Source organism: Acomys minous, assembly GCF_964271855.1.
Source record: "Acomys minous genome assembly, chromosome: 15".
Lineage (NCBI taxonomy): Eukaryota > Metazoa > Chordata > Mammalia > Rodentia > Muridae > Acomys > Acomys minous.
This window is the reverse complement of record NC_140497.1, coordinates 88,019,497-88,032,405: the sequence shown is the minus strand read 5'-3', so window position 1 is coordinate 88,032,405 and position 12,909 is coordinate 88,019,497. Positions and strand designations below refer to the sequence as shown.

At 40.0% G+C, this 12,909-nt stretch overlaps 1 protein-coding gene across 1 annotated transcript in view; it reads right to left on the bottom strand.

Moving 5' to 3' along the window:
- Positions 1-12,909, bottom strand: part of TAFA2 (TAFA chemokine like family member 2) — a 420,034-nt gene that overhangs the window by 404,025 nt on the left and 3,100 nt on the right. The gene's annotated exons all lie outside the window — the stretch shown is intronic.

Genomic DNA, 12,909 nt, shown 5'->3' with positions numbered 1-12,909 from the left:
GGCCAGCCTGGTCTACAAAGTGAGCCAAAAGACAGCAAAGGCTACACAGAGACCCTGTCTTGAAAAGCTAAAAAAAAAAAAAAAAAAAAATATATATATATATATATATATATATATATATATATATATTTCAAGATAGTTAGAAAAAGGAGATTTTAAATGTTCTCACTACATAGTATCAGTACTTAACATAAATATGTAATTATGCCAGTTTGATGATTATATTATGTATGCACATATCATGTGCCCTTATAGATCTGTATGATTTTGTGCCAGTTGATAAAAGTCTGATTTTTAAAACTACCAGTGTTATTAAGAAAAGATGGGGGAGACTGGAGATGTATATCTGCAAGGACACTATCAGAAGATTTAACTGTCTGCCATCAGGGTCTCAGGCGGAGAGAGGAAAACAACTTAGCTTTAAAAAAAGAAAATAACTACATGGGGCTGGAGAGATGGCTCAGCATTTAGGAGTACTGACTGCTCTCCCAGAGGTCCTGAGTTCAATTTCCAGCAACCACATGGTGGCTCACAACCATCTATAATGAGATCTGGTGCCCTCTTCTGGCCTGCAGGGGTACATGCAAGCAAAACATTGTATAAATAAAGAAATAAATTTTTTTTTTTTAACTACTTGAAAAATTCGACAGGACTACGTTCTGCTATTCTATTGTATGGTAGAGTTTCTACAATTATTTTTGGGTGAGGGGCAACTTCATTAAACTTTTATTTTGTGTTATTTTCAGGCGTTTCTGAAAATAGTTTTTCATACAATTCTTTAGAAGAGCTTTTAGCGTAACTTAAAATGCACTCTATATTCCCACCTCTACCCTGCCCTCCCATCTGCCGCCCTTCTAGTCAGTCCTTCAGCCTTGTAGTATTGCTAACACAGGTACGACTTTTCCTCTGGGAATGTCAGTTAGCACTGTTAAACAAGAGTCACACACTGGTTTTGTTTTTTGGTTTTGTTTTGTTTTTTTAAGCTTTAAATAAAAAATAGTATATAGAGCATATTCCCCCTCGCATCTCCCCTAGTCCTGTTCTCTTTTTTTTTTTTTAATGTTTTTTTTCTAACAATTATTTTTTAATGTGTCTTTCAGGATAGCAACAAGGAAGCACTTTTCATATCCTTACCACAGAGGAACCATAAAAGCGGAAGTTAATGGATCTGCTCTCTCATTTGATTTGGTCATTACACATTGTCTAGAGGTACTGAACAACACACCGTGCCTCCCAGAAACATGTACAAAATGATACCTCAGCAAAGATATAAGCCGCTTACAAAATTAGTTTCAGAATACGGGGAGTCAGACCAGACAGTGGCTGAGGTATGTTCAAGTGACAAAATAACAGTATAAGTGCATACGATTACGAGTGACACCTCAGTTGCCAGTGGGAAAACTGATGACAAATATGTTTGGCAACTTTTTTTTTAAGGGTTGACTATTATCTGGTATGATGGTTGGATCTAGAGCCTGTTACTTCTGACTTTCAGTTTGGGGGGAAGAAGAAGCCTTGATAGAAACTGCTTATTCTTGAATAGAATTTGACACAATACAGAGGAGGGAATCTGCTCTGACAGAGCACATCACTCCTCTATGGTCTTGCGTTGGTTGCTATTTTACAATAAATTTATTCTGAGTCTAGCTTCTTGCCTCTTGAAGGTTGATTAGCTCTTTCCTTTGTATAAAAATGCTAGCCGCAACAGTTTTCTCCCCTGGCCCCATCTTCTTCCTGCACGTCCCTCCATCTGGCTTCCTGCTTAACCCCTCCTCCTGGCCATGCACTTCAGAATGCTAACCCGGCCACCTTTGCCATCCCCGCCTGCCAGTTAACAAGTCTGCTTTTTATTCTCAGTTCACCCCAGTCTGCCATTTCGTCTGCCTGGAGAACGTGATGTAGATCTCACAAAATACAAAGTGAAATATTAGCCATGAGCTCTGAAGACTGTTTAAACGCTGTGTATAATCAGCTACTAGGAAAACCTAACAGGGCTAGGGAAAGCACAGCACACTCTGTGTTCCCGGAGGTGCAACAGACTCTGCTCCATATAAAAGTCACCTGTGGCAGTAAGCTTTTATTAATCCTGGTGATTGGTTATAAAGGCCATTCTAAGATTCTCACTAATATTTTATTGAAATTGGGGAAGAAAAACAGATAAATGCTTTTCAGTAAGTTTCACAGTAGTAGCACTGGCTTCATAACCTTAGATTTAACTGTATAAGTTTGAATGTTATTAGACAACAGAGAGAGAGGAAAAGGTCCATTCAGCTTATAGACTGCCACAACAATTCAAGTCCACGAAATACATTTTTATACTCCAAGGAATGAAGGTATCATAATGCATAGTTATTTAAAAAGCAAGCCTTTAAACAAAACTAAAAAGTATTCCGCTTTAAATTTTATTATATAAATAATTGACCTTTTGGGTTTTATTAAATATACTACTTTTCTTAATAATCAAATGTAGACACTTTTAAATTTTTAGAATGTATAACAGTAGGCACTTAGAAGCTTTATTTAACCTAGAATGGCTAACTCAAAATCAATAAATATCTAAAACATATTGTCTGTACTAAATAGAATTCAGAATTCTAACAGCAAAATGTTCCAGGATCATTGAAGCCAAGAGCAATGATACTACTACAGTCAGTAATATTACCAAAGTTTTTTTTAAATCTGATTCATGAAAATGATAATTATGTAAATAAGGATAGATGGATTTAAATTCCTTAATGAGTGATGAGTCCAATTAGTGGCAAGTTCAATCAAAATATATCCCATATATGACTAACAACACTTAAATTTGGCATTGACAAATATTATCTATTTTTTAAAATTTGTGTAACAGCAGGATCATAAGCATATGTCATCTCTAAGCCTCCAGGCTACATTAAGTTATATTTAAAAAATAGAACATGGGCCGGACGTGGTAGCACATGCCTTTAATCCCAGCACTTGGGAGGCAGAGGCAGGCTGATCTCTGAGTTCGAGGCCAGCCTGGTCTACAAAGTGAGTCCAGGACAGCCAGGACTACACAGAGCAACCCTGTCTCGAATAACAGACAAATAAACAAACAAACCAAAAGAGAGTGGAACATGGGGTCAGTGTACTTATTTTCTTTTTCTCCATCACCTTTTACACACAGATAGTTTTCTTTAATTTTTTAACAATTTATTTATTTTTATTTTATATGCATTGGTGTTTTGCCTGCATGTAAGTCTCTGGGCATCAGATCTTGTAGTTACAGACAGTTGTGAGCTGCCATGTGGGTGCCGGGAATTGAACTCAGGACCTCTGGAAGAGCAGTCCGTGCTCTTAGCCGCTGAGCCATCTCTCCAGCCCTAGTTTTCTTTAATTAAAAAGTACATTTTTGTGACCCTTTTGTTAATTCTTTGAGAATGGTATATTTGGAGCACATCAAGCAGCCCTGCTCCTCTTCTTTCTGATGCTCAACACACTCCCAGCCTTTGAGTGTTTCCTACCCAACTTTGAGATTTTGATAAACATTTTCAAAGTCTGCTTGGAGGTGCAAAGAACATGCATTCATTCACATACACATGTACACATTGACACACTCACACACACACACACACACACCCGGGCACACACTCAGAATAGATGAAAGCTGTTCCACAAACACTCCCTCATGTATTAAGGAGGTGTCTGTTCAAAACTTACACCCTGAACAACATGTAGTGATAGTCACCTTCTGATTGAGTTTACTTCCGGTTATGTACCAAATGCCATGCTAAACCCTGGACACCTAAGAGGTAAGATGTAGGCATGTTTACCCAGAGCTTACACAGTTCACTGGATTCAGTAACGGGACCCACACATTGCTCAGCTGTAAACAGAGCTAGTCTAAAAATTAGAAGCTTATAAACACTTAGGAGAAGGAAATGAGTAAGAGTTGACATATGGGCTGGAGAGAGATGGCTCAAAGGTTAAGAGCACTGGCTGCTCTTCTAGAGGTCCTGAGTTCAATTCCCAGCAACCACGTGGTGGCTCACAGCCATCTGTAACGTGATCTGATGCCCTCTTCTGGCCTGCAGGTACATTCAGGCAGAGCACTGTATACATAATAAGCAAATAAATCTTTAAAAAAAAAAAGTTGACATATGAATGCGAAAACTATATTAATCATAGCACAGAAAAAAATTGTTCTATGCGCTCAGACTGACATATCTAAATCTAGTATCATCTTATAGTTGGCTTATTGCCATATATAAACACGATAATGTCCATAGTTCTGATAAAATAGATGACAAAATGCTTTACCAAGTGATCTAAGCTTGGGAATGTGACGGCCAGGTCACACAGCACAAGAGTCGCCGGTGAGAGCTGTGGTGCTTTCTGACGTTAGCGTATCTGGCTTAGGAAACAAAACAGTACTATCATACGAAGACAAAGAGCTCAAATCACTAACTCAGAGAGAATTTTGTCTTTAATTCTAAAAGAAACCGCTTTAGGAAAGTTATTGAAAACATAGGGAAGCAGAGCTTTAGGAAGGAATAAAGTGGGGGTGATGTTTGTGCTGGGTTTTGAGACCACCCAGGCTGTCCTTCTAGCAGGCTAGCCCCATACTTCAGTAATCCTCCTGCCGTAGCCACTCTCCAGTAATGGGATCACAGAGGTGAGCCACCACATTCCACTCAAAGCGTTGTTTACAAAGAGATGGTCGCTTTCAGGCAGCAGCGCAGAGAGCACACAGTGAAAATCAGACTTTCAAGTCCACCTCCGCACCTACTCACAATATTATTCAAGCAGATCCAGAACCTAGGCAGTGTGGCCAAATCTTGACATCTAAGCTTTACAAGTTGGCAGCTGCTTTTGAAATTCCAAAAAAAAGAAAATATATATCGAAAGAGCTAAAGTTAACTTTTGTGTGGGAGGATATATCTATGGGTAACATAATGCTTTGGTTATGGAATAAATAAACTCAATTTTATTCAAATTGTAAGAAATCATTAGAAGAACCAATGATTTCTGGTTTGTTTTGGGGGAATAGTCTGTTCTCTAAATAGAAAGCTAGGAAGTAGCAAAGCACTTATTAATTCCACACTCATAAAGTCTCCGAGCAAAGCGCTGGCTCTCCCACAAGTCTGTTGAGGAGGCAAGAGTAACAACAGTCCGGCTCTCTCAAGGCCTGGAAAAGCGTTAGGTGGTAAAGACTCTCCAAAGCCTCACAACACAAACTGTACTCTACCAACTAACAGTGCTATCCTCGCCTGAGACGGTGTTGCAAATAGAGATTCTCAAGTGCTGTTTCAGAACGCACACTTTAGGGAAGTTCCTCCATGCGACTTGTGTCTGCAGACAGAAGTTTAAGAGGCAATGAACTGAGGAAGAAGGCGTCACAGAACTACCCAGCTGGTTCCAAGTCTTTGGCATAAATTTAAACTTCTGTATGCCCAGTACACTTCTGAAGACTCTAAGGGGGTGACAGTGAGCCCACCAGAGATGTCCACTCAGACACAGTTTACAGTCCATTGAAGGTCTTTATTCCATCTGGCTGGGATTACACTCAGGTACTGAGGTCCTAAGTGTAGCACCAAGTGTCCAGAGTACAGGGTTTCTGAAGGCAGAAACCACACCCAGCATCTAGCTCAGCAGCCACAGGGAGGGGGGTGTGGCCTTTGTGTAAGCAAGCAGTTTGAAAGAAGCTAAGATAAGCAGTTAGCTGGGGTATTGGGGTTTCAGCTGGAGTCGGGAGGGGTGTTTGGAGCAAGCAAGTCATTTTACAGAAGCTAAGTTATAAGTGTTCCTAGAATAGAGCTGGATAAATTTTCACTGAATTCTCCATCAAGGAGATCAAACTCAAGTTAAAACTGAAATAGCCTCAGCAAGAATGGAAGGCGGAGGAACCTCTACACTGTCCTGCCTTGTCACCAGGCTACCAACTTCAGAGTGAGCGCAAACCAAATACCGGGGCCCAGCTGAGTCGCTCATCTTTCTCATTCTGTTCCTCTTTCTGGTCCTTTTACTGTCAACCACAGTCTACAAGTAAAGATGAGAGATTCTGACTGCAGATGACAGAAGAGCTAGCACACGTCTCCCTAACACTTCTACCTGTGTACCCCCTCTGTTGACAATGGCATGCTCATGGTCCTTCACATACATACAGCCTACAGATATATCTCTTGACTAATAATTTCAAATTTGAATTTATTCTCATTTATAATTCTGGAACCTTCACATTTGAAAGTCTGCACATCTAAGTTATATTCTAGAAGTCAAAAAAAAATTTTTCACTCGATCATTAGCCGCATGTTGGTGCCAAGTCTCTGCTGTCTCAATTGGATGTTTGCCAGACTTGCCACTGTTCTCTAAGGTCTCCCAAACACTGTCAGTTGCTCTTTGTCATCTTCTACTTGCTACTTGGTCTCTTTCATTCTTTCGTATTCCCAGCCTGACTCCTTTAGGCATTTGAATTTGCCCTCCCTTGGTTAAGGTCTAGGCCATGCCGTAGCTCTGATCTAAAGTCGCTCAACATGTGTAACTGAGGACAGGGAACAGCTATTGGGGTCGCTCCTTTTGCTGATCGACTTTGTGAGCTGTAGTCAATCGGCAGCACTACATTCTTCATTTAAACACACAGTGTGCTACTTTTCCTTCACAATTCACCCTGACTCAGACATTTTAATTAGTTCTTTTCAGATCTGTTCTTCACAATTAAAAGTAAGAATGACCAGCAAAAATGTCCACAAACCAGTGCATTGCTTAGTCATTCCTTTAGAGCCATCTCAGAACTCTAGGAAATTTACCAAAATGGCAAGTTCCGTTGGCTTTGCCTTTTTTAAAAAAAATTTTTTTAAGATTTATTTAGTTATTGTGTATACAACATCCTGCCTGTGAGTGGGCCAGCCAGTCAGGAGAGAGCACCAGATCTCGTTACAGATGGCTGTGAGCCACCATGTGGTTGCTGGGAATTGAACTCAGGACCTTTGGAAGAGCAGACAGTGCTCTTAACCACTGAGCCATCTCTCCAGCCCTTATTTTTTTTTCTTGTTGAGATAAATCAGTAACACAGACAATGCTTGCTATTCATATAATGAATGTCTGTGGCTCCCAAAAAGTCATGTGAAGAAGCCCGAATCCTCAATGTGATATTTGGAGGTTGGGAGTTTGTGAGATAATTAAGTCAAAGGAATGGAGCCCCCAGGAATGAAGTGTGACCACATCATTTAGATCCTTTCTCTCTCTTACTTTCCATCTTTCATTATCTCTTCTTTTTTTCCTCCTCCCTACCTATCCTTTCCTCTCTTCTTCTCTTCCTCTTTTCTCTCTTTCCCTCTCCTCTCCCACTCTAAGACAGTAGCTGTCTTTACCAGAAACAGATCTTCACCAGACAGGTCTGCTGGCACTTTGCTTTGAAACCCAGCCTCTGGACCAATGAAAAATAAACATTTGCACCTAATCCTCCTGGCCTACCGTATTTTTTTATTGTCGTTATAGCAAAACTGACTGGCAGTATTAAATAAATACTTGCTGGATAAATGGATCTTTTTAAACGGTTATTAAAATTTCTGTTTACATATTTTTGAATAAACGTATGCAACCATCACATAATATGTGAAGATTCATTTGCTAATCCACGTCTACATGGGTTGATCAAACCAAACCACTTTCCATCCTTGAGTGATGGTGAAAACCAGCGGTAAAGGAAGAAGATGTAACTACTACGAGCCTGAGAGCCACGGCCTATCACAACTGATTTTACAATGAAAGAACATCATGAAGACTAAGACACTTCAACACACTGAGTCATGGCATGTAACCTGACTCAGCGTTATGGCACCAAGTCTATTGTCTTTAGCCACCACCACCACCATCATCATCAACAATAACTCGTATTGTCTTGTAAACTCGCCTGAAGAGAGATGTCACTGAGGAACTGAGGCCCAGGGGAATAAAAGTGATACTCTTATTATCCCACAGTTACCTGTTATGTGAGCTACATCCAACATTCTTTCCACTGCTCCACACAAGCTTTTTTTGTTTGTTTGGTTTTTTTTGTTTTTTTTTTTTTTCGAGACAGGGTTTCTCTGTGTAGCCTTGGCTGTCCTGGACTTGCTTTGTAAATCAGGCTGGCCTCGAACTCACAGCGATCCGCCTGCCTCTGCCTCCCGAGTGCTGGGATTAAAGGTGTGCGCCACCACGCCCGGGGCCCCCCCCCCCACAAGCTTTATAATGGTTATTTACATATGTTATCTGCTAACCAAAACAGCAAGCTACTGCTCACCACTTAACAAAGGATTTGAGGACCAACTAAGTCTTAAAACAGCATAGTCTAAACTTTGACCCAATTCTAAGCATAAATTGATAAACTCACCAATTATGGGTCCAAATCATTTTTTAAAGGAATTGTAATAATAATAAATGTGTATCCTAGCAGGAAACTATTATTTTTAATATCCTAAGAACTAGCCAACACCCCCCCCCAAAAAAAATCCCTAGGTTAAATTTGTTCCTTGAACTTAAAGTTCCCTGAATGGGGCTTCCGTTTTCTGGTTTAAAAGATTCCAAATTGACTTTCCACTCCCCTGTTGGCTTCTGGCTTGCCTCACTGAAATATAGATCATCTACTTCCTTCCTCTTCATATACCATAAAAAAAGAACTAAAGTTGCAGCTATTTCACTCCATTTAACTCAAGTTTCTGAAGGAAAGCACCAACAAAAGCATGACCCTATCACTGTCACAATGCCCACCGGCCATTTCTCAGAAGAAATCTGAACTCGCTGACACCAAGTAATTTCACCACACTGTATTCACCACACACATGTAACACGGTAGAAACAGAAATAACATTCAGGCTTTTATACCTTAAACAAGATCATACTAAGTAATGTCTCAGTGGGTGTGGGACTGTCCATGAGTTAACACAGAATGTGTATGTGTGTGTCTGCCTGCCTGTCTGTCTGTGTCTATGTTTCTGTGTATTATGTATGTATGTTCTTTTCCTCCAGTGTTTTACATTGACCGTTTCTGAATTCGCCCCTGACAAGAGGGGTCACACATCTACTCTATCAGTGCATGATGCTGTATTGTTTCAGTGAGACTTGTTGGAGAGCTGACCTCTTGAAGAAAATAGTCTAGAAAAAGTCTGTGTTCACACAGCCAACATTTTGTTAGTTTCTAATGAGTGTGCGCGTGTGTGTGTGTGTGTGTGTGTGTGTGTGTGTGTGTGTGTGTATAAAGCAAGGACAAAACAAACAAGAGCACAGAGCCTGCCTGGCTTTCCTTCCTCAGTGATCTTTTCTAGAACTGAGCAAGCATAATGTGGGTATAAGAAACAGGGGCCTTAGAAGGAAGTTGATCGTGTCTACCTCTTTAACACTTAAGTACAACTTATATTGTACTTTCAAAAAAGACAATTTTAAAAAGACAAAGAAATAAGTCCTAAGTGAAATAGTAGCAGGGAAGCAGTTGCACATATAGAGGATGCTTTTAAATTGTAAGGTGTTGTTTGCTCTCCTCACAGGCCAGGCCTCTGTGACTTGGAACTTGAGTTCCAGAACACAAACATTCTGCCCCAAGATCTTCTGCCTTGCAGCCACCATGGATATTGTCCATCCATATATTTGTTCGTCAAGTGACGCCTGATTCACCAAAGAGAGTAACGTGCTGTTCTGAACTGTTAAACTCAACAGAAAACTCCATGTGCGGCACCAGGAGGCCATAGGCAATTAACACTGCAAATTGGAAGGTTTAGAATCTGCACGACCTTTAAAGGGCAATGCAGTTGCCCATTCACATGCATGCAATTATACACTGACTAGTTCATGGGGGGGGGGGAGTATAAATATGAAAACATTTAGTAAAACAAGCTTTGCCATCCAAAGCTACCTCGAACCCTCTAGGTTTTGTTCTGCAAAGCCCATGAATAAGAGCCCAGGAGATGTGGTTGGCTGGTTGTCTCCATTTTGTCAAGTACTGAATTTGCCATCACAGTAACTGCTAGAAGGCAACCTTATTGCATTATTGAATCTCACGGTAAGAAGTTTCCGAAATCTACTGCGTAGAAGAAGCAATGCAAATATAAATTTAATTGAATGACTAGACGTACTATTGCTAAGGGAAAGGGAAATGTACCTTTGCTAACTGGCCATTCAGGGGAAATCATAAAACAATTACAGCTACTATGGAGTAATTTAGGAGACTGAAGGAAGTGATGAACAAGGCTTCATCTAATATAGGTAAGTACACTCTGATTCCTTAGCTATATCCCTTGCCTCATAGGAACCATTGTGAGCAAAACAGAAGAGTCTCCTTAGGGCTTATGTAGTCACTGTTTCTCTGATTTTTCAAGCAAATCAAGTTCTTTCTTTTCTGATGGCAATGCCAATCAATTGCCAAATTGATACTGAATCAGTGAATAGCCGATTATTAACAGCGCTCAGTGAGGTCCAACAAATACAGGTGATATCACAGTGAAAGTGGATGGGTTTTAGAAACTTAACACGATGTGTAAGATGTCAGGGTAGCTGGTTTGCGACAGCCATTTGCAAATCACAACAGGTTGTTTTAATGGGATCAGTACGGTTTGCACTGTGACTGGGGAGAACTATGCTGCATAAAATAATGTGCAGGTGTGGCCCGGGCTGTGAAATGTGTTGGCATTCTCGTTGCTACTGTCAATCGACTCTTCCCAAGATGTCTCTACAGACAGTGGAAAACTGACTTTTATATTTTGTGTTCATAATTTAGTCAATAATAGAACCTCAAAGAACAAAAGTATGTTTTGTGAGGCAATGGGTCAAAGTGCAAAACTCAATTATAAATTATCTTCTTAAACTATAGATGCAGTTGTGCTATGGGTCAAGTCATATAAACTAGTAGAAAACTAGAAATTTAAAAATAAAGACCTTTAATAGAGCTGTCTTGCCTCCTTTAACACAAAAATCAATATTTTACATGAATTTCATTAAAAGCATTTGCATAGGTATAGGAATAAATATTACACAGAAACATAATGCACAAGAAATACATTTAAACTCTATGTTCTTCACATTCTGGTAAGTATAGCCATTCCTCTTAAAATTCTATAAGAAGCAGAAGCAGAAGACAAGAATGAGCAGTTTTACTTCATGATAAGACTGGAAACACTGCACTGAATGAATACGGTCAGACCTTCAGAAAACTATGTAGCATGTCAGTGTCCTGTGACAACTGCAAAACAGAAGCAAACCTGCAGGTGTGTTTACTAGCCCTGCCTGTCTATAGCCCACTTCAGACTGCACTCCAGACTCTGTGTAAGATTATTTCTGGTAGCTCATACGCCCATCTTTTCTTTATCAATGGAATGTTTAAATAGCTCAGTATGTTCCAGATAAAGTTCCCAAGAATTTCCCAACAGAATGGCAAACCCATCCTACTCCAATCCTCACAAAACCAGTGACTTGGAAGTAAGCCTCATCCTGTGAAGCACTGTATGAGCCAGGGGCCCAGAGGTGACGCTGAGTCAGCTGCCTTGGCCTTCGTATCCAGCAGCAGTTGGTACAAATGAGTTTCTTCTCTTTGTTTTGATGGAGCCCTACAAGTAACAGATTGGTGCCTTGCATTTTGTAAATACCAAGCGTAGGTCAAGGCAGACTGCTGGATGCTTGTGTTGTTACCTCAGTGTATAGTTTTTCCACCAAGAAAACAAAACTGCATTATATGATAAAGTTCCTTGTTTTCACTTGAATTTTCAATGAACAAAACAGCTGCAGAATAATGCTACCTAATGAGCCATCTCTAATAAAATACTGCAGAATTGAAAAGTAGGGGCCCTGAGAGGTTTGCACTCTGATTGCTTTGGCTTTTCAAATACTACAGAAACAACCAATGGCACCTTGGAAAGCTCTTCCTCTGGGACACCATCACAAATCTTATTAGCAAGTGCCCATCAGCTTGCAGTTACTCATCAACTTGAACACTCTTGTACTGGTTTCTGAGAGCCATGGTGAGAAATGCCTGGTAAATGCTGGCAAGTCACGGATTACCTTTCTTGTACTCGGTAATCCATAAGATTCAGTCGGCACTAAAATCAACCTTAAAATGCACCTTGTACGTTTCCATATGAAAATGCCATCAAAACACTGTATTCCTGATATTAAATCCAGGTCTACTAAATCTTTCTGGTAGAACATAAAGTAATTTCTCCAAAATGTTATATAAACCAAAGTTTCATCACTTTATAAATTTTTAAAAGGGGAAAGTGGCTATGTCTAAAAATAGACCTTTCTTTACAGCTCTGTCATCACATCTTATAACTTGGTAGTTACTAAATACTGTAATGAAGGTAGTGCCGTGTCTAAGCACAGTGTATCCATCCTGACTCAGGCCCATGAGCATCTTCACTCTCCAGTTTATTATTGTTGAAGTACCTAACGTTCTTCCAATTCAAAACCACATGTGCACACACACACACACACACACACACACACACTCAGAGCCCTCGTGTATCCTGCTAGCATAACTTGTAGCATTATAGAGGCATCGGCCTTGACACAAAGGTTTCCTGACTCCTCTTTAAGAAGCATAAATCAAATAGCACTGTGTGTAAATGTGAGCCTACACATGCTAAACTACTGTATTTAAAGACAAGGAAATAGGCAGGACTTTCACCTGTTCTGTTGACTTTCATCAGTTTTTTTTTTTTGAATGCCATTTTGAATAAAGCAACACTAAAACTATGTTTGCCTCTTAGAAGGCTCCCCATGCCTAAGGACTGGGCTGGCAGTGACTATGTGCTCGAAACCTTAATAAGCAATACAATCAGTTGTTTGCCCTGGAAATTGGGGAGATCAGAATAAAATAAGCTTCAGTGCGGTTCCTGATGGTCCGTAAGTGGTTACTGATGGCTCTTAGAATTAAGACTCTAAAAAGGTCAAGAGCCACACAATAGACTTAAAGGACCCAGA